Source organism: Schistocerca gregaria, chromosome 1, assembly GCF_023897955.1.
Source record: "Schistocerca gregaria isolate iqSchGreg1 chromosome 1, iqSchGreg1.2, whole genome shotgun sequence".
In the NCBI taxonomy this organism is placed as follows: domain Eukaryota; kingdom Metazoa; phylum Arthropoda; class Insecta; order Orthoptera; family Acrididae; genus Schistocerca; species Schistocerca gregaria.
In genome coordinates this window covers 661,192,388-661,218,883 of record NC_064920.1, presented here as the reverse complement: position 1 = coordinate 661,218,883, position 26,496 = coordinate 661,192,388, and positions in this window count along the sequence as shown.

The window sequence follows — 26,496 nt, the reverse complement described above, 5'->3', positions numbered from 1 at the left end:
CATGCGAATGAAAGAGTGGTAGCCATTGTTTGCTACGTGGGAAGCAAGAAACCTGAGGCCTTCAGTAGTAAAATGTATGTAAAATTCAATAACAAGAAATCCTTTTTGATGGGGTAAGGATACTAATATCATATATATCTGACGCTCAGGAAACCTTATCTGAAAGTATATAACATGCTATTATGTTATGTCGCTTGCTTTCAGTAGACATATAGATAGCCCATGGTAGACCTTTCTCGTCATCCGAATCACATAAATGGGAATAAGAGTCAGAGGGTTATTACTAAATTGTAGGCACATGGCCACACCACATATCTAAAATTTGGAGAGCAGACTCTGTCGCGATAGACTGGATGTCTGGATGCTGTCATGAAATATTTAGGCTACGAAAACACGTTCTTCTTGTTGTCAGCGTGGTCCAGACTGCAATGTTGTTGGAATACTTTGGCAACCCTGTTGGCATAACAATGGTTTGTAGCTGTGGGACTGACTTATCCTGCTAAATTCGCCTGACATTTTCTTGTCATCTGTATGAAATACTGTGAATATTCCCTCTGATGATATCTTATTGAGTCAGTAATATTTTGTGAGTACAAGGCCATTTCATGCAGAATCCATCCCTTGTCTCATCCTTCACGTTGTGAGTTATCAGTTATCTGCTGCAGCCACGATTATGGCAATGAGAGAATTTATGCAGTAATTCCTTGGCATCATAGTTGTAAAGTAGTGACTTTAAAAAACGATAGTTGTCTCCGAAAGCAGTTCCAGGTTTTCTGCAAAAGATATGTCTTATCAATTCCTTTCCATAAGTTTTAAATGAGGTGCTGCCTGTCACATGGAAGTGTGTCCTGGCAAACTTGCAGGAGTTGCCATGATCGTAGACCTCACTAATCTTTAGTCACATCAAAATTACTGATAAAATTACTGAACAGATTCGAAGCGTCTATGAGAGTCACGAATTTTACTTTGTTCATCAACTCGGTCTGAAATAAGAGGGCAAAAATTACAGGGACAATGACCAAGTTTGTTAGTATGCATTATCTATGGTTGATCTGGAGGTGAAAACATACGAAAATGCACAACTGCACTTTTGCGAACTTGTGTTTTACTTTTGCATCAATATTGTTGTGAACCCACCATCTGGTATCAGCGCTTTACATTAGCATCCATGATACCTAATCATTTTGATAGTACACCTGATAATATAGATGAGTATTACACAAGACAGAACGTAGATAATGTCCATTTGACGTCAACAGTGTGTAACATTTTACTTTTTTTTAATAAGACAATCATCTGAGATTTAGTTAAAATAAGCTTACGCTGCAAGATAATTCTCTTGTATTTTTCAATGTGTGGACTGTTGTCGGTTTGAAGGCCTTCAGTTACATCGGCAACTTAGTGCAGCTCCACCGACGGCTGTCTGGAGTGGGGTGGAGATAGCAATGTGAAAGTGGCGAGTTGTCGAAGACGATCGTCATGTTATTTGTGTGATTGGAACTTCGTATATTCTTGACGATGTTTAGCACCTTTGCGGTCAGTCACCCAATTTCAGAATTGATGTTGAGTAATCCTGCTACATTGTTATAATATTGTCTTTTTATATTGATGAGTCATCTGGTTAGTCGTCACGTTCAAGTGCCATCTACAACGCAAATTTAATATTACGATCCTAGAAACTAATCTGCAACATGTTATTTATTTCATAATCAGAACTATCTACATTAACCGTCATCAGAACAATGTCAGGGAGCAGAAAGCAACAGTACCTTGGTAACTACTTGGGGACCTGCTTGAGTCGTGTTCTAAGAAAAGGGTAGTTGCTGGTTCACATTATATTACACTAGCGAGAAGAACCGAATTTTCCTTTTTGTCTGCAAACATTCAGAACTAAATTCAGTAACAAAATGCTAAGAAGATATTTGCACTGTGCCAGCTCAACGATCAACCTATTTGTATAGATTTTTATTTTACAGCTATTCTCGTTCTGCATTGCAATAAACTTCATTCATTACTTGCTTGTTCTTGTTACGATTATTATTGTCATTCTCTCACTCGCAAGAGTTTTCACATCCCTATTTAGTATCGATGCACATGGAGAGTGGCTCTGAAAGAAGGGCATAATGAATGTTACGTCATGTAGGATACACTCATTTACTTCGGCATCTTGTGATCAATGCTTCAGGAGAAGTGAGATACGTGAAGATGTCAATAGGAGGTCAGATACGCTGGCACAACTCTGCAACTACTCGTGTTGATTTAAAAGTGTTACCAGATAAACTGCTGCTGCGAAATCAAATATGTAGTACAGACTATGCGACAGTAGCAGAGAGCTGCTAATTTCGGACCATGACTGTGAATTACCCTTGGGTCAGCTGCTGGTTAGAGTGTTGCATCTGCAAATGGAAGGCTTTGTTTGATGTCTTGTGTTGATGCTGTCTTAATAAATTATGCTAGTGGATAAAAAACGGTTTAGTTTGGAGACCTACCCCTCAAGGGGGGGGGGGGGGGGACAGCAGTATGCATCATGAATTCCAACCAAATACACAAAATATAACTCAGGATGGGTTCGAACAACTCCTTTCATGCAGAGACATGCGTTTGGATTCTGTTCATAGTTTAGGGGCCAAACAAGAGGATAACATCACGGAAACAGTGATCAGGCTACTCAGTATATAGTAGAGCATACACATTTCAAGGAGGAAACTTGCGAAGACACAGACTTCCTCGTTGTTCATCTGTGCGGCATATCTTTCGTGTTAACGAAAGTAATATCCCGCTTTACCTCTTCTTAAATCTCAAATAAAATGAATTCCATGTGGAATCGAATATTTGTTGATTGCTTCTCTTCTTGCTTCCATCCAAACTAAAATATTTCTTCATTCTCGTGGTAATCATGACATTTTATATGTATGCTGGAAATACTACACGTGGCACGTTCGAGATCGAGGTGCAAAATGTTTCATACCTTACATTATATTCAATTAAAATAAGCTTTCGATGTATTTTTAGTTCGTTTGTATTTTGAGATGATTATGAACGTTACGGAAAATTATATCACATGCTTTATGCTGAATGAGAAACACTGAATCATCCTTTTTGTTTTCCCTGGGTTGTAATGATATAATGTCGGCGTCAACATCCTTCTTCCACGCTGGAATCTGAAACTTAATTCATTCTGGATTAATGATAATTGAATGCCTCAAATGTATACATAGCCCACAAGGCGACGTCAGAAAGTATCAGGGAAGAACGCCGCATAAAAACCAAACGTGCGCGCGCGTCTCCCCTCTGAAGAACCGTATCAGACAATCACGACGAGCATTTCGCTAAAGAGTTGTCTCGTAAGAGAGCTAAGAATTGGCAGCGTCGTAGCAAGTATTTCTGAACACTGTGAGAGTGCATTTACTTCCGGGTGTAGCCCGGCATTACGTCGCTAAATTCACTTGGAATTCGTTTTTCACATCGAAGACTCTGTAAGTAGGCTGTTTAGATTTTCTTATTGGTAACGCCACGTAGCGCTCTGTATGAAAATCACTGGCTGTGCTGTGTGCAGTTTTGTGGCTAGTTTGCATTGTTGTCTGCCATTGTAGTGTTGGGCAGCTGGATGTGAACAGCGCGTAGCGTTGCGCAGTTGCAGGTGAGCCGCCAGCAGTGGTGGATGTGGGGAGAGAGATGGCGGAGTTTTGAAATTTGTAAGACTGGATGTCATGATCTGCTATATATATTATGACTTTTGATGATATTAAGGTAAATACATTGTTTGTTCTCTTTAAAATCTTTCATTTGCTAACTATCCCTATCAGTAGTTAGTGCCTTCCGTAGTTTGAATATTTTATTTAGCTGGCAGTAGTTGCGCTCGCTGTATTGCAGTAGTTCGAGTAACCAAGATTTTTGTGAGGTAAGCGATTTGTGAAACGTATACGTTAATGTTAGTCAGGGCCATTTTTTGTAGGAATTTTTGAAAGTCAGATTGCGTTGCGCTAAAAATATTGTGTGTCAGTTTAAGTACAGTCATGTATAATTTTTCTAAGGGGTCGTTTCATATGTTTACCCATAGCCGAGGATATCTCACTGGAATCTTCTGATATTTTCTTGTGGTTTGTGTAATTATTGCAGTCTTTGTTTATTGCTAGCGCGTAATTGTAGAGAGAATTTCCTTTGTAGTTGTAGTTTTTCATTCTTGTACAGTAAAACAGTGTTGCCATGTATGTAGATTTGCACCCAGTATTTCGCAGCTGCGCTTGCAGTTAACGAGATATTATTTTCAATGCTATGTTAATGTGTTTTCTTATTTTGCTCTTCAAATTGTGCTTTTCTGTGTTGTTGTGTGAAATATTGTGACAATAATGGCGTATGAAAAACGTAATACTAGGCTCCAAAGTAAACTGAGAAACGACAGTGAAGACGAAAGCAGTGTGTTAGCGCCACCACGTAATGAATTAACTAATGTTCAAAGTAGTAATTTTGTAATTGTGCATAGGGAAATAGAGTGGGCTGCAAATAATGGTGTACGCAGTGAAACAATTAGTGAACAGGGAAGCATTATCGATCGATCGGTCGGCAACAGCTCGCGTCAGGAATCCGAAATGACAGGACACAATCTTGCAAATACTGTAGATTCAGATTTTGCGTCCTCACCGTTTTCTCAAATAAATCAAGACACATTTTCTGCTTTTCAAAATGCGAATATTGCCGTTTCAAATGCACTGCCGAATAGCACTGAGGAACATGTTTCAGACACCAGTGCACTGTTATTACAGTTAATGCAACAAATGGGACAAAGGCTACAAAAGTTAGACACAACGCCTGAACAAAATCAAAAACAAATGGTACAAACTCTTCAAAAGTTAGACAAAACGGAAAAAAAACTTTAAAAGTTAGACGCAATGGAACAAAATCAGAGACAAACACAGCAAAAGCTTCAAAAGTTAGGCACAATGGAACAAAATCTTCAAAAATTAGACACAATGGAACAACACCAGAGACAAACACAGCAACAGTTAGACACAATGGAACAAAATCAGAGACAAACACAGCAAAAGCTTCAAAACTTAGACACCACACTTGAACAAACACGTGAAGATTTAGCTACTGAGTTACATAACATTGAATCGAAATGTTAAAAAGTCTGTAATGATGTAAAAACACAAATTTGTGATCATTTCCAACCTATTTTTGCGCGTCATGAAAATGCATTACAGAAACACGAAGCAGCCATAAAAGAACTGCAAACTATTGTTCATGATAATCACGACACCTTGCAACCTAAAATTGACTCAGTTGCATCTACCGATTCGGTTACACAACTTGCAAAAACTCAGGAAAACTTAAAGGACACAGTAGATACAATTTCAACACAAATGGACACTCTGAAACTTGGTCCAGAAAAACACACAGAGGAAATAATTTCCCTATCGGATAAAGTAGCCGAACTTTCACATCAGTTCACTAACTTATCTACAAAGGTAGATGATGATCTGAATGACACAAGACTTGTAGCCTTCATGGACACTGAAGAGTATGAACAAATTAGAAAATTCTAATAAAATCAAATTAATACACAGTATAAAAGAGAAATCCGGGAAGTACAAGATCAGTTGGCACAAGTAATACAAGAATTACATATTTCAGAGGACACTCACGCTCCAGTACAGGAAGAGCGACACAGAAATACGGAACAACCACAAAATAATAATACACGACACTTCGGAAATTATGAAAGAAATTGGCATGGCACATTGGATTTTGAGATGGAACCGCCGAAACGAAGTAACAATGAGCGATGCGCGACTCGCCGTCACGATGAATTTGATTATAAGCTGTTCATTACTACACGTAAATTCAAAACATTTAAGAATTCTGACGACATTCATCCACAAGCATGGCTTCATCAATTCTCTCATTGTGTTCCTCCCAACTGGTCACTGGAGCACAGGTTAGAATTTATGTGTGGCTACTCAGAGGATGAACCAGCTGTAAGAATGCGATCGGTCATTCACGATTGCCACAGTGAAGGAGAATTTTACCATGCCTTCCTCTCAGCATATTGGTCTCAAGCTACACAAGACCGAGTAAAACATAGCATCATAATGATGAAACATTTCGAACAATCTGAATTTTCCAGTCTTGTGAAATATTTTGAAGACATGTTGCACAAGAATCAGTACCTGTCAAACCCATACAGCCCATCAGAACTCATCCGCATTTGCTTAATCAAATTACCTGAACATTTACGGCATATTATTTTGGCAGGACGTTGCAAAGACGACATTGAAGCTTTTCAGGGACTCTTACAAGAATTAGAAATTGACACTGACAATCGCGGAACGCGAAAACAGGAACACAACAATTACAGGTCACATCCGTCACAATTCCGCAATGAAAGAAATAATAACTGGACACGGCAAGGCTATTCTTACAACGCAAATCGTGAACAAAACAGACACCACCCATATGACAACCACTGCCAGAGTAATAGTTACAGAGAAAGATCGCATTTCCGTGGTAATGAATATGAGAGAGACAATCATAGAAACAGACAATATGGCAACCAGAACTATTATTATCACGGGAGATAGAATAACTTCAGACACAACGGTCCACCGTGCAATAATAATTCAGGGAGGTATTCTCCAACACTTACCCGACAAGAAAGAAACTACAGGAACTACCGACATGACGACAGACGATATACTCATAACGACAGACCTGAATTTCATCAGAACTGGCGAGCTTCAAACAGGTCAGGGCCTTCTCGTCAAGGTGAATTTGTAGAAGTGAGGTCTCCTAATCCCAATAACGACGCGCGACAACAGAGAAACAGACAATAACTCGCACCGCATGCAGCCACGTGCACCGGCTGGCTCAGAGAAAAATAACATAGACGCTAACCTTGAGAACAATTTTAGCATTCTTTAGCGACTTATACTACATGATAATTGCTTTGAATTTGAAAGTCTGCGCACTATGAAGGGTAAAAGATTGCACCAAATTTCACATGCAAAACCGTTTATTGAAAGATAATCTGCTTTTTAACTTAGTCTTGCCATAAAACTTTTCACTTCACGCTACTAGTACAATTTGTCACACTTAGAAACTGTCAACATGCAACTATGTTTTAAAATAAACTATCCAGTCTAGAACCTAGGGAACATATTTAGACAGTTTTTACGAGTGCATTTTTATAGTGAACAGACGACACAGTGTTGTATTTGTATATTCTTGCTTGTTAGTTGCACGATTACGTAACGACGATCAGGCTTACATACTTAGGACATATACCTGTACTGCTAATGAGATTTTAATGCAACATTTTGGTTTACTTGAAGATACATTCTAGATTTAAAGTACTTTCTGTGAGATACCAGATGACACAGTGGTTAGTTTATGTGACAACTACACGATTTTATCACGACGCTGCCAATGAGTGACAGTTTACAATGTTGCTTTTGCGGTGTATCTGTTTTATATCTGCACAGTTTTTCTGAATTATTCTGGAAAGTAAAACGTTTTAGTAGTAACTTTAGTTTTGTGGTATAGCTACAATGAGACAGCCTTTTCCTTAGCACAACAATACGTTACAGCACAGTACTTTCTTCACCATGGCAATAAGCGTAATAACTAAGATATCTATACGTAAAACATTTCACTTTTGTTTGTCATGAGGTAAGTACATTGACTTTTGCAGAACTTAGCTTTCGGAGGACGATAACTACGACACTTCCACAGAATTATCTTACAACAAGACGCACATTTAGCACTACAGTACACGCATTTGAGTGATTAATTTTGTACTTAAAACATTTATTTTTAAAGATATTTGAAGTACAATGATACAAAGGTTTTCTCTGATACATTTCATTCCATTGCTGTAATCTGTAACACCGGAGGATATAATTACATTAATCTTCAGGGGGTTACACGCTTACTTTGTGTACCATGTGCGTGGCAAGCATAAGGAACCCTAGCTAATATGGTATTTGCTTATACAACTTTACACATCGGTACCATATTTCTCTAACACAGAATTAGACAGCTATCTGATCATTTAACTGAGGGATAAAATTTTTTTTTTACTACATAAGTGATGCATGTTTACACAGTTACATAGTTTGATAACTTCAGACTTATGAAATTGTATTTTGTCTGTACTTTGTGAACTGTTTATATTTTTTCAGAACCATTGTGATACTATGAGAGCTTTGGTATGGGATCATGATTTTTAAAGTACGTTTGAGGTAGATGACACTTTTAACATGAGCACAGAATTTTTTTTAGGTTTCGAAATTATTGAAGGAAGCCATGACGATTTTGAGATTTGGCTGAGGTTTTATGACGTTATGATGACGATGTGTATTACGCTGTTGCGGTATGTTTATGATCAATAGACTGATGTTATGTGAGGAATTTGATTATGCTACATATTTATAATGATGAAATATTGAAGATTGTCGACGAATATGTATATGTATAATAAGGTGAGGAATAATGAGTAGTGGTTAGGGACTCTGATTTGTGGAAAAGGATGTTGGAAACCAAGAATCGTACTTTTAGAATTACGAAATGTGTGTACATGCGTGAATGTATTACACTGCTGTCGAAAATTTTTTGGACACTGTTATATTTATAGGATTTTATTTTCTACACATTTGTAACGCAAATTCTCAACCTGTGAAAATATTTTTATATGAGACTGTCACTGTAGCGGAAACTGCTGTCGTAAATATTTCAGTAAGAAAGGTAAGTGACCACCTGCACGCAATGCGTCGTGGGCCCCCAGCTGCGCATCCGTCGACTCGAAAAAAGCATTAGTGTGTGCTTTTCAGAGGCACAGGTGAAAAAAAGAGGCCATTATCCTCGCTATTGACATTCCTTTGTAGAAAGCATTGCGAATACGACACGCTGAAACTTGAAAACATATGATTATACTGTGGAGCTCTTACTTTATGATATTTACTGAAATGAAATGATGAGAAACATTTCACATCTATTGTCTTGCTAGTTGAAAGATTGTTTACTGCATTATGAAATGCCATATGGCCAGTGAATGACGTTTAACGCCTTTCTATGCCTATTTTGTTTAATATCTAGTTTCTAAGCTGCACTGTAGCATTGGTTAAAACAAAATTTAATAGATGTACTAATAAAAATATTTTCTGTCTATAGATCCAGTAAATAGTAATTTTTTGATATACTTCCAAAAACATGAGGGAGCACAAAAAGACATTTCCTTTCACAGGAACTGCATACACAATTTTCTTTTCAAGTACTTGTTAATTTATTTCATAGAATAAGTTTTTGTGGTGCACCACTTCAATTATATAGACATTAAGATGTGAATATACATTTCCCTTATCTGCATTGTTGCCTTTAATGTACTATTTTTTCTGCTTCAGCTTTGTCATATTTAGGTATAAGTTATTGCATTTGCTGCTGCTGTTTGCCAGGCATAGTGCTATTAAATTTCACTTTGTATTACTCTGTTAAGCCAGTTTTACTACTGATTTATTTTTCTTGTTTGCTGCACAGTGCCTTATATTAGTTGTAATATTGGAATTGCTTTGCCAACTTAGATTGACTGGTGCTAGCTTGGCCAATTTGTATTTTTTGTCATTGCTGTTTGTGTTAATTGTTTTGTGCTGCTGCATTGCCTCGGCCCTTGGTATATATATCTGAGCTCAGTAGATTTAAGTTAGATTAAGATGGGGTAGGCTATATAAGAGAACGAGTTGTGATGAATTGGAAGAAATGCATTGAGAAGCTATAAGAAAATGGTTTGTCCAAAAAATAAATTTTTGAAAGAGGATATGAACAAAAAAGTAGGGTTTAGAGACAACAAGTTTAAGTAGGATTTTCTTGGAAATAAATGATGAGGTAAGATAATGGAAAATAAATAATGAGGTAAGAAATATGTGAACATATAAATACAGACAGCATGCTTGGATAGGATGTTTTAGTTGAAACAAATGTTGAAATAAGACGAAAGACCTATGGAATGAAGTTTTGGGTTGGACTGCAGTACCAAATGTTACACTGATCACGAACCCTGTCTTTCCTTTTGTATTATTTCGCTATGTGTTTATGTACCCTTGCGTATTTGTCTTCTTCCTGTCTTTATGTGTTTAGCTAATAAGATTTATGTTGTAGAATTTTCCAAATACTATGTTATTTTCTTTGTAAAGATGTTTGGGCATTATTTATTCTGTTCTGTTTTGATGCTCATATGTGAAATTAATGTTTCAAAAACTATTCTCATTATTTTATATATTCACTTATGTCACAATTCCTGTAACACTGATGTATCTGTTTATTTCTATTCTTTTGTAAAGCCTGTACTTCTACAAATTTATCTGTATTGTTATGTTCTTTAATAAAGTATTTTGTACCTTTGTTATTGTATTCTTATGTTATAATATTGTAATTGACACCAGTTCATCAAATTAAGTAACTTGTAAGCATTCATTTCACTGCACACATTTATGTTGGTCATAGTATATCCACAAGATGTGAAAAAAAGAGGACTGTTAATGTTTGGACGTGTGTTGATAATTCTGCAGGGGACTGATTAACAGCATTGCTGGTTCTAAGGACAATTCCAAAAAGTTTGTGCATGCACAAGTGGTGGTTTATGGACTTGCTATATTCTCCGCAAGACTCTTCGATGGTGATTGTGAACGTGCACAGTCGCAACAGACGGCTGCTGGCCGTCTCTACATGGACTACAGTGGGTCTGCATCTTTGATGACCCACCAATACCATTATTTCTACAAGGACTGCAGTGGGTCTGCAGCTCTGGTGGCCCACCAATACCATAATCTCTACCAGGACTACACTGGGTCTGCTCTGTGATGACTTACCTACCAATATTCTTCAAAACTTCGACTGACTCTGCTATGGTCTTGCTCTGTTGTGGCCCATTACCTGTCTGCATGTCAAGAGTCAGCACTGTCTTTCCGTTGGAAGGACAACACTACTTCTTCAAGACTGCATGGAAATTCACTACCGCTGTCTGCATTTTCTTTTACTGCAGAGACTTTGAGAAAAACACTGCAATTTTACTATGATGAAGGCTCAGGCCTGTCTTTATCGACTGTGAGAAAATTTTAGCTTTTGACCAACATTGTATCGATAAGTGTGTGCATTTCATTTCTTTGTTATTGTAATTATGAAAAATTTTTTCAAATATGTATTGGCCACTGCCCAAAACAATTTGTAAAATTTTTTTGTGGGGAGCATGGGGGCTATGTAAGTAGGCTGTATGAAAATCACTGGCTGTGCTGTGTGCAGTCTGTGGCTAGTTTGCATTGTTGTCTGCCATTGTAGTGTTGGGCAGCTGGATGTGAACAGCGCGTAGCGTTGCGCAGTTGCAGGTGAGCCGCCAGCAGTGGTGGATGTGGGGAGAGAGATGGCGGAGTTTTGAAATTTGTAAGACTGGATGTCATGAACTGCTATATATATTATGACTTTTGATGATATTAAGGTAAATACATTGTTTGTTCTCTTTAAAATCTTTCATTTGCTAACTATCCCTATCAGTAGTTAGTGCCTTCCGTAGTTTGAATCTTTTATTTAGCTGGCAGTAGTTGCGCTCACTGTATTGCAGTAGTTCGAGTAACCAAGATTTTTGTGAGGTAAGCGATTTGTGAAACGTATACGTTAATGTTAGTCAGGGCCATTTTTTGTAGGAATTTTTGAAAGTCAGATTGCGTTGCGCTAAAAATATTGTGTGTCAGTTTAAGTAGAGTCATGTATAATTTTTCTAAGGGGGCGTTTCATAACTCATACGATATAATCCACTGTAAGATGAGACACTCAGAAAGTATATTTAATTTCTGGACTCCAAGAAGGGCATTCTTCACATAGGTAACATCTGTCTGTGTGTTTAATGTTGCGTTTTGAGGCTCAGGAAATATCGCAATGACTATAGTCCGCCTCTTGCCGCCAATGTGTCGTTAGCTCAGCAGTTCCATCATGAGTTGCGGTGCTGGTGCTATATGAAATGGCAGTACCTATCTTGGTGAACGCCGCTGAACACAACGTTTTATTTTCCATTTGAACCAATGGAGTTGCAAACTGCTAAATCCGATGAATGCCTTTACACGTAAATCTTCTTGCAATTCGACTTAGTAAATTATGTTAACATCATGGATGACTGCTTTGCAAATGCCAAGGTGCTTCATTGTAAAATAGTTTCTGAAAAGATTCAAACCTACTGTCAACGATTCGAATTTGAGCTTTGTTCATCATATAGGTCCAACATGTCAGGAGGTTGTTTATGAAGTGAACATGTTGATAAATATAGTTCCTCTCTTCTAAATTTTGCAATAGCATTTAACTGTAAACGTTTGCTGACACCGGCGTTAGCAATTCCTTTCCATTCTATGAAACTTCAAAATCGATAACTTTTTCTGGTTTAAATCTGATGACCGTAACTATTACTTCCGATCAACGTTAAATTCTTCATGAATCCATACATGGAACTCCAAATGTGCAGTGTTCCTGCACTGCTACAGAGCATGAATTGCAAGGTATTTACACTGTTTATCGCATAGAACTACCATAAGGAATGAAACAAAAACTGTAATACACTTTACACCACAGACGCTCACTCTGGCTTGACGAAAAGATCCGAATATTGGCCTAAAATAGCACAAATCATTGACTTTGAAAGGAAAAGAAAGAGGTATGAAGCATTTATAAATTCATCGAATGTAGGTAGGTGGTTTAATTTCGTCTAAGTCTATAAAATTAATATCTGCTTTTGCTGATTAATGTAATGCAGTACCCATCTACTAATCAGGGCGTCAATCTCTGTTGCTTTCGAGCGAGAATGGAAATCGTAGAAATCTTCTATGGAGCAACATTTAATAATAATAAAGCGTCTTAATTATCAAAAGCGATGAGCGGTAGCAGGCGCTTTCGATAAAGAACGGCGGAGTGCAGCGCCACTGCTCTCGCCACGGCAGCTGCCGGTAGCCAGGAAATGGATCCTGGAGCTTTGCCGCATGCGACGTCCAGAGGAGGACACTGCAAGAAATCTGCCGCAAAATGGCTACTGGATAAAAGTTTGTTATCGGTGTGATAGAAAGTGAAATAGATTGAATCTGCATTACTATTACATTCACGTCTTCAGCATTCAGTTGGAAGAGGCTATAATTTTTTTTTGGGCCAGCTAGTTTTGATCCACAGACATTGTAGACAGAATCAACGCACGGTACCACTACACCACGGGTATATCAGTGTATGGTTTCACTTATATGGGACAAGACTTCCTCCAGGAAGTGCCGCTGTCTACAGTGTTGCCGATTGTGCAGGTAGCTGGACTTAGAGAATTAGCTCTGCACCGGCCGGCCGCCGGTCGAGTTTTATGTCAAAGAGTGTACATAATATGAAGTGTATTGCTAATGTTTGTGACCAGAGGTTGAAAGCTTATTGTTCGGATAACAACGACCGAACTCTATACGTTTTCGTTCGTTAACTGCTTCAGTTGCAGAAGCAGTCATTTCCGTTTTATCGAAAGGATTGTGTGGGTTTGATAGTTCTCCACCTTCGGACTATGATACCTACTACCTTACTCACGAGCCTGATGCAGCCCCTATTGCAAGCACAATAATACGACGATGGACCAATGCAGCTACTGATTTGGTCAGTGTAACAGAAATTCATGTGAATCTCACCATGCGGTGCTATTAGAGCGTTGATTGTCTAACATCAGTGTGGGTTCCTTCCATGTCGCGACAGTTAATTTAGGTACAGTTTACTTCGTTCCTCTGAGAAATTCCCGGTTGGAAAATCTCACTCGGGGACAGGGAGCAAATGCCACAGTGGATATGTGAGTCACTTCTGACATTTTGCGGGTCTAGTTCTTTGGTGGCACAAGAAATGTCTTGCATAGTAGAATCAAAGTACATCAGGTGTGTCCCATATCGACCTGTTCTTCCAACAGTGAGTCAGCCTCTTGTTGACTCCAATGCAATCCTTGTAAATGGAAGAAAATTTCAAACCTGCTTTTCTGCACAAGCACGCTCTTGCATATGGAAGTACATTTCAAACTTGTTTTTCTGCAGGAGCACGCTTCGTCACGGCGCCACATCTCAACTTACATGAAACCACTCAGGGATTTAAAATATTTTTATTGTAGCACTGTGGACCCACTTTTGTGCTAAAGATAATCTTAATATGGAGTAATTAATGTAATTTTTCTTACAACACCAAATGGAAAATGACATTAATTACTCCGCATTAAGGTTGCCTTTAGCAGAAAAAGGGGTGCGCAACGTTGCGTAAAAAGTTTCGGTAACTTAACAGCGATATAAAATGTCTGACAGATAGCAAAGTAAAATTTGAATACAAACTAAAAGTTTCTGCTTAGCGACTCCTTCTGGTTTGTAGAAGAACTTATATTACTACAATGTGTAAAACGTGTGGTTGGGGTAAGGGGGGGAGGGGAAGGTACTGCTGACTAACACCTGCAGGTGTCAAATAAAAAGAAACTACACTCCTGGAAATGGAAAAAAGAACACATTGACACCGGTTTGTCAGACCCACCATACTTGCTCCGGACACTGCGAGAGGGCTGTACAAGCAATGATCACACGCACGGCACAGCGGACACACCAGGAACCGCGGTGTTGGCCGTCGAATGGCGCTAGCTGCGCAGCATTTGTGCACCGCCGCCGTCAGTGTCAGCCAGTTTGCCGTGGCATACGGAGCTCCATAGCAGTCTTTAACACTGGTAGCATGCCGCGACAGCGTGGACGTGAACCGTATGTGCAGTTGACGGACTTTAAGCGAGGGCGTATAGTGGGCATGCGGGAGACCGGGTGGACGTACCGCCGAATTGCTCAACACGTGGGGCGTGAGGTCTCCACAGTACATTGATGTTGTCGCCAGTGGTCGGCGGAAGGTGCATGTGCCCGTCTACCTGGGACCGGACCGCAGCGACGCACGGATGCACGCCAAGACCGTAGGATCCTACACAGTGCCGTAGGGGACCGCAGCGCCACTTCCCAGCAAATTAGGGACACTGTTGCTCCTGGGGTATCGGCGAGGACCATTCGCAACCGTCTCCATGAAGCTGGGCTACGGTCCCGCACACCGATAGGCCGTCTTCCGCTCACGCCCCAACATCGTGCAGCCCACCTCCAGTGGTGTCGCGACAGGCGTGAATGGAGGGACGAATGGAGACGTGTCGTCTTCAGCGATAAGAGTCGCTTCTGCCTTGGTGCCAATGATGGTCGTATGCGTGTTTGGCGCCGTGCAGGTGAGCGCCACAAACAGGACTGCATACGACCGAGGCACACAGGGCCAACACCCGGCATCATGGTGTGGGGAGCGATCTCCTACACTGGCCGTACACCTCTGGTGATCGTCGAGGGGACACTGAATAGTGCACGGTACATCCAAACCGTCATCGAACCCATCGTTCTACCATTCCTAGACCGGGAAGGGAACTTGCTGTTCTAATAGGACAATGCACGTCCGCATGTATCCCGTGCCACCCAACGTGCTCTAGAAGGTCTAAGTCAACTACCCTGGCCAGCAAGATCTCCGGATCTGTCCCCCATTGAGCATGTTTGGGACTGGATGAAGCGTCGTCTCATGCGGTCTGCACGTCCAGCACGAACGCTGGTCTAACTGAGGCGCCAGGTGGAAATGGCATGGCAAGCCGTTCCACAGGACTACATCCAGCATCTCTACGATCATCTCCATGGGAGAATAGCAGCCTGCATTGCTGCGAAAGGTGGATATACACTGTACTAGTGTCGACATTGTGCATGCTCTGTTGCCTGTGTCTATGTGCCTGTGGTTCTGTCAGTGTGATCATGTGATGTATCTGACCCCAGGAATGTGTCAATAAAGTTTCCCCTTCCTGGGACAATGAATTCACGGTGTTCTTATTTCAATTTCCAGGAGTGTATATAAATGTTCAGGATGTAGTATTTATTTAAAGAAATTAAGTTGTGATGTGTAGGTAAAATGACGCGGTCCATATCATTCCATTTATCATGCAAATGATCCATGGAAAATGAAATTAACTAACTAATTAAATCGTTTTCAGTGTGGTCGTTTGACACATAGTATGCGAACATCTGCCTCTATGAGCGTAATGCGTCACATCGTTCCTCTCGAAAACTTTTGTATTTTTCTGTTAATCACCCAAAATATAATCTCGGTGAAATGAGTTTGCTGGAGGTTTGAACTCCACTCTCATTTGCCCTCAGCGCTGCCGTCAGTGTTAGTGCTTGGCAGCACTTCTCTTGCGTCTGCCTGTCTGCAGTGACGTTACTCAGTTGCGTTAATGCACAGCTCGAGGAAAGCAGTCGAGTATTGTAGGATTATTCACTTATCCGCTGATTGTATAAAAGTTCTAAATTACTTTTATTCAGGTCAGCATTCTAAAAATACGCTAGAATTTAATATGGAATACTGGAATCAGATTGAATTAAAGTCTATATTCGGAACGCTAATAAAGCTGCCATCCCATCTTTTCAACTTCAAACACCGGGAAAGCTCCCGGTGTTGCCGATTTAAAGGTGCTAATATAGCGTGTAGGACGTGCTAATAATATAAAACGCATCAGTATGTTTAAACAGACAGTTCATTATTAACTATAGTGCTCCCAATAGTGTGTCTTAATCGGTACGCCCATTTTTAGCATTTCCCATTGAACACAGTAAACAGAACTATTTCGAGAAGACTGCTAAGTGCTATACATCATAATGTACCAATTCATTTCAATATTTATGGGAAACAAGATGTAGAATAAATTTTAATACGGGGGCGTGCAGAGAGGTAATGCTTCGGAATTTTTTATATGAAAAATCTTAAAGCTGTTTCAGTACAACAAACGTCTTAACATCCTATAGTTTAGTCTTCATGTCTATGTACTTTCCCCCCAAAATAGAGGCTCTGGCGACCAACACACTCCTTCCAAAAAGAGACCAGTTTGTTGATTCCGTCATGGTAGAATGTTTCTACATCTACATTAGATCCACATTTTTAGTCCGCAAGCCACCCAACGGTGTGTGGCGGAGGGCACTTTTCGTGCCACTGTCAGTACCTCCCTTTCCTGTTCCAGTCGCGTATGGTTCGCGGGAAGAACGACTGCCCGAAAGCCTCTGTGCGCGCTCGAATCTCTCTAACATTACATTCGTGATCTGCTTGGGAGGTATAAGTAGGGGGAAGCAATATATTCGATACCTCATCCAGAAACGCACCCTCTGGAAACCTGGACAGCAAGCTACACCGCGATGCAGAGCGCCTCTCTTGCAGAGTCTGCCACTTGAGTTTGCTAAACATCTCCGTAATGCTATCACGCTTACCAAATAACCCTGTGACGAAACGCGCCGCTCTTCTTTGAATCTTCTCCGTCAGTCCGACCTGGTACGGATCCCACACTAATGAGCAATACTCAAGTATAGGTCGAACGAGTGTTTTGTAAGCCACCTCCTTTGTTGATGAACTACATTTTCTAAGGACTCTCCCAATGAACAATTAATTTTATATGATCATTTCACTTCAAATCGTTCCGCACGCATACTCCCAGATATTTTACAGAAGTAACTGCTACCAGTGTTTGTTCCGCCATCATATAATCATACAATAAAGGATTCTTCTTTCCATATATTCGCAATACATTACATTTGTCTATGTTAAGGGTCACTTGCTACTCCCTACACCAAGTGCCTATCCGCTGCAGATCTTCCTGCATTTCGATGCAATTTTCTAATGCTGCAACTTCTCTGTATACTACAGCATCATCCGCGAAAAGCCGCATGGAACTTCCGACACTATCTACTAGGTCATTTATATATATTGTGAAAAGCAATGGTCACATAACACCCCCTGTGGCACGCCAGTGGTTACTTTAACGTCTGTAGACGTCTCTCCATTGAGAACAACATGCTGTGTTCTGTTTGCTAAAAACTCTTGAATCCAGCCACACAACTGGTCTGATATTCCGTAGGCTCTTACTTTGTTTATCAGGCGACAGTGCGGAACTGCATCGAACGCCTTCTGGAAGTCAAGGAAAATGACATCTATCTCGGAGCCCGTATCTGATATTTTATGGGTCTCATGAACAAATAAAGCGAGTTGGATCTCACAGGATCGCTGTTTCCGGAATCCATGTTGATTCCTGCAGGGTAGATTCTGGGTTTCCAGAATTGATACGCGAGCAAAAAACATGTTCTAAAATTCAACGACAGATCGATGTCAGAGATATAGGCCTATAGTTTTGCGCATCTTCTCGACGACCCTTCGTGAAAACTGGAACTACCTGTGCCTTTTCCAATCATTTGGAACCTTCCGTTCCTCTAGAGACTTGCGGTACATGGCTGTTAGAAATTTGTTGACGAGGTCGCAATCTCATCTCTGCTTGCACTGCTTCGTCACTGTTGACGAAGGTGATCTTTAAATTTTGTAAAGAGATGAAAATCGTATGGGGTGAACTCAGAACTATATGGGTGATAGATGACAATGAAGCCAAACCGTCGGTTTGGTTGTAGATGCCGCAGCGCTCGTGTTTGGTGTGGCATTGTCCTGCTGAAGGAGAGGGTGCTCCATGCGTGGACGACCCTTTCCAATCCGTGCTTTCAGCTTTCTGAAGGTCTCTTAAGCACAAAGACAGTTACGTTACACACCGCCTCTCTGAACGCTGAAATTCGAAGCCCTCTAGCGGCAGACGGTTGCAACTTACGCCATCGAAGCGGGAAAAGCGACCTAGTTATATGCATAACAAGAATTTCCTCAACAGATAGTGAAGCGGTATGAAAAATTCGGAGGCTCTGCTTTTCAGTATGCCCGCATTATCCACCCTGTGGACCCCAGGTAGTGACTGTTAACTCAAAGATATGTGTGGTTTTATTTATTTAGCGTACGATATCTACAGAGAAAAATTGCACACATGCTATTAATTAATGTAATAAACGAATTAAAAATATATTATTAAATGGTTGATTGCAAAGAACGATATGCGAAAGATTAGGGAGACAGCCACTGCAGCTATTACAAGTCCACGTCTGAGCAGGTCACCCACTGAACAGCACGTGGAGTAGCATTCATGATATCCCTCCATTCTCCTTCAAACCTCCTCGTAGGGCATTCGAAGATCAGGTGAGGGATTGTTTGTTATTCTGCACCACAGTCGCATCGTGGGTCATCAGTGAGTTTACATTTGTGGAGAATGGTCTTACACCTGCCGTGGTTAGTCCTCACACGATTAAGTCTGTACCAAGTTCTTCTGGGCATTGGCATTGCTTCCACTGCTATCGAAGGATCAAAATGAGTGATGAGAGGATGGTGATTATTCAGCGACCAGTATTACCTCCATTCCCTTGCTATGTCGTGCGTTTCTGGGAATTAGAGGACTTCGTCTTCCCATATAGGTTTCCTGGATTTTAGATGGGTAGTTGGTTGATGGTCCAATATTTTTTGGAGAGGTATATCTTCAGAGCCAGAGGGGTCATTAATTTTCTTACATTTTCGGATAGCTGCTTGTTGCCTTTTGAGGGAGGGAGGAGCTATATTGCAAAGGGAATGAAGCCAGGCAAGTGAAGCTGATAGCAGAGTTCCTGAGACAATCCTCATGACGGTATTAAGCTGGACGTCTATTTTCTTCATGTGTGTGCTCTTTTACCAGACTGGGGCGCAGTATTCTGCACCGAGTAAACAAGAGATTTTGGTGCGGTACCTAGGGTGTTAGCTTGAGCTCTGCAGGAGGTTCCACTCAGCTTTCTTAATATGTTATTTCGATTTTTTTCTTTTGACTGATTATTTCTAGGTGTTTTTTATAGGTTAGTGACCGGTCAAGAGTGATTCCTGGATATTTTGGATGGCTGTTGTGCGTCAATCGCTCATTGCAGAATGTTACTTGTAACTCTCGTCTTGCATCATGATTGCTCATGTGGAATACGCTTACCTCAGTTTCATTTTACTTTGGGCAGAGTCTCCATTTCGTACAATATTGGTTAAGAAGTTGAAGGTCCGTTGACAGAGTAGCTTCTCCCTCTTCGAATGTCTTGCTCTGAGTGGCTATTGCAATGTCATCTGCATAGCAGAATTTTTGCGATTTAGTTGCTGGCATGTCACTCGTGTATAGGTTAAAGAGAAGGGGAGCCAACACTGATCCCTGGGAGCCCATTGTTTATTGAGTACGATTTACTCGTAGATTGACCTACGTTCACTCTGAAATAGCAATTTTTCAACATGTTTTCCAACAGCTTGGTTGTCTTGCGGCAAGGGATCGCTTTTATCACCTTGAGTATGAGACCGTCGAGTCAGATGGTAACATAGGCGGCCGAGAGGTCCACAAAAGCCACACAGGTTTTTTGGGACCTTTGAAAGCCTGGCTCAATATATGAGGTTAAGGCAAGGACTTGTTCACAGAAGCTCCGTTTGTTCCTAAATCCTGCCTGGTCTGCGGGAATTAGTCTATCAGTGGAGTCATATATTCTCTTTCTAATAGCTTGTAACAAATGCTCAGTAGGGCTATTGGCCGATAACTAGCTGGGTCATCCTGTGGCTTTCCTGGTTTTAAGACTGCAAGGAGTTTGGCTATCTTGAACTGATAGGGAACTCGGCTGGTGTTCATGATGTCACAGTAGAATTGTCTAAGCCATTCACGGGCGGATGGGCCCAGGTGTCTGATGAATTCAGGGAATATTGCGTCTACACCGGCGGCTTTCCTCAGTTTAAGAGATTTTATCGCGTTATTCATTTCCAAATCTGTGAATGGAAGAGAGAAATCCGTATGTTCTTCGAGTTGGCTGTCGATAGTATTAATCTCTTCTTTAATCTCTTTCTCGAAGATATCTACTAAGACATTTTCCGACCGTCTGTAGTGCTACTTGAGAAGGAGATATTTTAGGTCTGTCATTGATTAGGGGTGTTGCTGTTTCAGACAGGCGTAACAGAGACCATGTCTTCCTGCTAGATAGGGTGAAGTCCAGGTTTTTGTTGTATGTTCCCATCTTTCCCTTCTGCCTTCATTTATGGCGTTTAGTATTTGGTTTCCTATGTCAGGATCTCCAGTTCTTTGGAATTCGTTATAAAGCATTTCAGCTTCTCGATTCCAACAAGGGATGTATTCTTTCCTATAGCCACGAGGGATGTTACGTTTTGCTGCTGCAGTAAGGACACCCCCAAAACGTGTATAGTTCTCTGCAGTGGGTGGGACCCATCGCAGGCGTGAGTCCACTTCCTTAGCATAAGTTGTCCAGCCTGCTTTTCTGAAATTCCATCTTGGTTTCTGTGTGTATCTAATTAGGGGGAGTTGCACTCCAAGGCTCAGTAATATTGGGTGGTGTTGTGTGCGGGGGAAACCAGGTGAGACTCTTTTAGTATGTAGTAGTGGATTTATCATTTGATTAGTTGTTATGAGGCACAGATCTGGGTGAGTTTCACTTTGCCAACGGGCAGATGGGAATGTTTTCAGGTCTTTAGCATCATAAACCAGGTGGGGCCCTAGGTATTTAATCCACTCGAATAAGATCTGTCCATTTTCGTTGTTTGTTGATACCTCCAGTTCGTATGGTGGGAGTTAACATTGCCGACATAGTGTCTAGGATGCCCAATAGTTGGTAGGGGAAGGTTGGGCCATGTAACATTAGAAGGTTTGTACACTGTGGTTATTTTTATTCCAGAGACTTCGATTTCCATGGATTTCACACCTTCCCGCACCGCGCAGTCGAGCACTTTGTAGTTTTGGATGTCATTCCGTACATATACCATAGATCCGTAAACGTCAGATGGATGATTTCCTACAATTTTGTAGCCATATTTTCTCGCTCTAGTTGTGAGTTGAGGTTCACCTGCTATATGTGTCTCCTGCAGTGCTATAATATCTATGTGGTCATCTTTAGCTGTCCTACTCAATTTTTCGCATTTGTCTCGGCAACCAATGTCCAAAATTCTACGGGAATCAGAAATCTGCGACCAGGGAGGTTAATGGGCGGCGGTCTTCGCAGGTCGGCGAGGGGGAAACTGTGAATTTGGATATGACAGGTAGCGTGTCCGGATGGCCGAGGCGGTAAAGACACACATTCTAGAAAAGCGGAGCATCTGGATTCAAGTTTTGGTCGAGCCCAAATTTTGAAGAATTGCCGTTGCATTGTCGCAATGCCATGTGCCGCTGGAAGTCATTATTTCCTTTCTATCTCTTTCTCATCCCGTTCGCTTTCCATTCCTTTCACCCCACTTATTCATCGTTAAGTCAGTCACATTTGTTCAGCACAAAAGCACACAATAAAGGAATGTTAACACAGTGCTACGTATTTCAAAAGTTAGGCTCTCATCACCTAATTATTTAAACACCAACAGCCGAATGATAAGACGTGATCCTTGCAATATGTAGATGTATGCTAATACAGTATTGTTCCATTGTCTATTGTGTGCTTAATAAATAAGACGATTTACAGTAGGTACTTTACGAATAAACAAATCTATTTCGGACTTTCCTTTTTCGTATTTTAGCCCTAGATACAGACAAATTTTTGGAAAATAATGGTTTGCAGACACATCTGTTTTTTTTTATATGGATATGGATATAAGTATATCGTTCTGGCAATACCGGCCATGACCTTCTTCTTCTGTGCGGATGCACACATATTCCCCGAACTCTTGCGGGACTTGGTAAGAATGTCTTCCACGAGTTATGAGTGTATTGAGGTAGAACACTACGAATGTAGTGTGTGGACATACAAGGTGAGAATGTATGTCTCGCGGGAGGCGTGCGCCAGATGGTCCCTGCAATCGCGCTATCCTGTGTACCCTTGGTGGCTCTGAAGGACAGAGCGTCTGCCATGTAAGCAGGAGATCCCGTCATCGAGTCCCGATCGGGGCACACATTTTCACCTGTCCCCGTTGACATATATCAACGCCAGCCTTCAGCTGAAGGTATTAATGTAATTCTAATTTCATTACATCTATTTTCAGTTCATTAAACAACTGCTTTCGACCATAAACGGATCATTCTCAGATTTCTACATATCATGTACAAGACAAAAATATGGCACAGTACGTAATTAAAAAGAACAGTCGTAATAGGCAAATCATCATTGATAATGTAATGAATTCATTCAATGTGACCGTAAAATTAAATTCACGACAAGCAATAAATACAGAGGGCTCCAGAAAAATATAGACACTCTCTGACAATCAATATTAACGGAACAAACTGACATACCCTTACAATTCTTGCACCGAGGGAAGGTTATTTTATGTGCTCGAAATGACCCCAATTAGCAGCCAAACAGCGTCGATGCCGCTGAGCTGTTCACCAACTACGGCTGTCAGTGTTGATGGTGAGAAAGCCGCACAGGACGGCATCTCCTAGCTCGTTCAGTGTAGCGGGCTTCTGTTGATAAACTTCATTATTCAAGGTTCCCCATAGGTAGAAGGCAAGAGGTGTAAGGTTTGGAGGCCGTGATGGGTACTCAGCAGCTCCTTTTCGATCTGTCCATTGCCCAGGTAGATTTTCATCCAAATAGGCTCTGACATCCCTTATGGTAGTGAGACGGAGCGCCATCTTCTTGTAGGTAAAACCATTAATTTCCAAACACCTCTCGGATGGCAAGTAAAATCGATGTTTGCAGCATATGAAGATACACCTCGACAGTTACACTACGTCCAAAGAGGAATGGGCCAATCAAATCACTTGATGACAGACTACACCGTTCTAGATCACCCGGTAGATTAACATGTTTGTCCAACTGAACGTCAGAAGTTTCATGCGGTTTATGGTACTGTTCAGTTCGAATTGCGTCTCGTCAGACCAGGAGCCATCCCTGCAAATAGTTCATCCTCTCGAAGCCTTCTTTCAAACCACTCGCAGTATTCCATCTTTCGATCGGAGCTGACCTCGTTCATAGCATGCAGCGGTCTTGGAATGTACACTTTCCACTTTGCAGCCTTCAGACTTCGTCGTGGGCGTGGTCGGCTTACCCAGCTTTCAAGTGCATGCTGCTTCACAGATTTTTGAGGTGATCAAGACACGTTCATAGGATTTTTCGACCTGAAAAAAGCGTTGACAATGTAAAGTGGTGGAAGATATTCGAAATTCTGAGAAAAATAGGGGTAAGCTATAGGGACAGACGGGTAATATATAATATTTACAAGAGCCAAAAGGGAATAGCAGGAGTGGACGACCAAGAAAGAAGTGCTCGGATTAAGAAGGGTGTAAGACAGTGATAAAGTCTATTGCCCCTACTGTACCATCTGTTCATCGAAGAAGCAATGATGGAAATAAAGGAAAGGTTCAGGAGTGGGATTAAAATTCGAGGTGAAAGGGTATCAGTGATACGATTCATTGATGAAATTGCTATCCTGAGTGAAAGTGAAAAAGAATTACGTGATCTGCTGCATGGAATGAACAGTCCAATGAGTACAGAGCATGGACTGAGAGTAAATCGAAGAAAGACGAAGATAATGAGATGTACCAGAAATGAGCACAGCTGGAAACTTAACATCAGGACTGGTGATCACAAAGTAGATGAAATTAAGAAATTCTGCTACCTAGGCAGTAAAGTAACCAAAGACGGACGGAGCAAGAAGGAGATCAAAAGCAGACTAGCACTGGCAAAAAGGGCATTCCGTGCCAAGAGAATTCTATTAGTATCAAACATAAGGTTTAAGTTGAGGAAGAAATTACTGAGAATGTACGTTTGGAGCACAGCATTGAATGGTAGTTAAACATGGACTGTGGTAAAATCAGAGCAGAAGAGAATCGAAGCATTTGAGATGTGATGCTACAGACGAATGTTGAAAATTAGGCGGACTCATAAGGTAAGGTTAAGGAGGTTCTGCGTAGAATCAGAGAGGAAAATATTTAGAAGGAGAAGGTTAAAATTCAAATGGCTGCAAGCACTATGGGACTTAACATCTGAGGTCATCAGTCCCCTAGACTTAGAACTACTTAAACCTAACTAGCCTAAGGACATCACATACATCCATGCCCGAGGCGGGATTCGAACCTGCGACCGTAGCAGCACTGCGGTTCCAGACTGAAGCGCCTAGAACATTTGTTAAGACATCTAGGAATGACTTCCATGACACTATCGGGGGTTGTAGATGGCAAAAACTGTAGAAGAAGACAGAGATTGGAACACATCGAGCAACTAATGGAAGTCATAGGCTGCAAGGTCTACTCTGAGATGAAGAGGTTGGCACAGGAGAGGAATTCGTGGCGCGCCGCATCAAATGCAGCAGCGCTCGAAGCTGGACTTGTTGATGTTTTTGGTCGGCCAGACCTTCCTTACGTACGTCCTGAACAGCACCGTTGGCTTCCAATTTATCCCGAATATGACAAATTGTTGTACGTGGTAGTGGCTGATTTCCTACACTTTACGCCATCGCTATTGTACTTACTTTATGTTTCCGTACTTCCAATATCACTCCAATACGGGCTTGCGGTGCTCAAATGACAATCTTACTACATTCATTGCTCCACTGTCATCTGCTGCAAAAAACGTGCCAAGATCTGATGGACTACGCTATCAAGCAAAATTTCAACGATATGTCATTTTGTTCCAAGGATAATAACTATCAAAGAGTGTCTACATTTTTCTGGACGCCTCTACATTCAACAAGCCAGAAGTTGTTGCGGAACGGCCCAGGTTCGATTCCCTGTGCCTCCCCAGATTATATCTGAGGTACAGAGGTCTGGAACAAGCTCCTTTCAGCGCCATCGGACCACATGAGGAGCTGCTTGAATAAAGAAGCAGCCGAAATGACGGATAGACGGGCTGGCAACATACTGATGAGATGTTGCACGATCATAGATCGCTTCTAATACCGCATTGGAGGTAGCAGTCGGGCAGTCGGACTCGGCCTAGAGCATAATCCATGCATTGCGTTAAAAAAAAATCATAAACCAACTTGTTAATTCAGCTACGGTAGATCTATGACGACGCATATGGCATGACTGATGTGGAATGTGGTCTTCCGTCATAAGAGACAATCGTCAATATGGTCCATTTCTGACTGAAACTGCTTAGTACAATGATAATACAGCTGTGTGCAAAGAATGCTTTTCTAAAAATTTCTAGAAATTGTAAGGTATCGCCTCCTGAATATACTGTTAACTTAAATGATGGGACGCTTTCACGGTATGTATTGGTACTTGAGTTTTATCCGCCCGGGTTCCAGGTTCGATTCTTGGCGGGGTCAGGGATTTTCTCTGCCTCGTCATGACTGGGTGTTGTGTGATGTCCTTAGGTTAGTTAGGTTTAAGTAGTTCTGAGTTCTAGGGGACTGATGACCATAGATGTTAATTCCCATAGTGCTCCCAGCCATTTGAACCATTTTTGAGTTTTATCTCTAGCTTAATGCATTTGGAGTATTAATTTCCAGAAAAGAGAACTGAAACAATTATTTTAATAAAGATACGTGAGCACGAAGTTCCACATAACATTGTTACTGTGACTTTTTTCCCTATATTCACCTTGCTAATATTTCTGGAGTGTATATCATATTATGATGCAGTGTCAAGTAAGC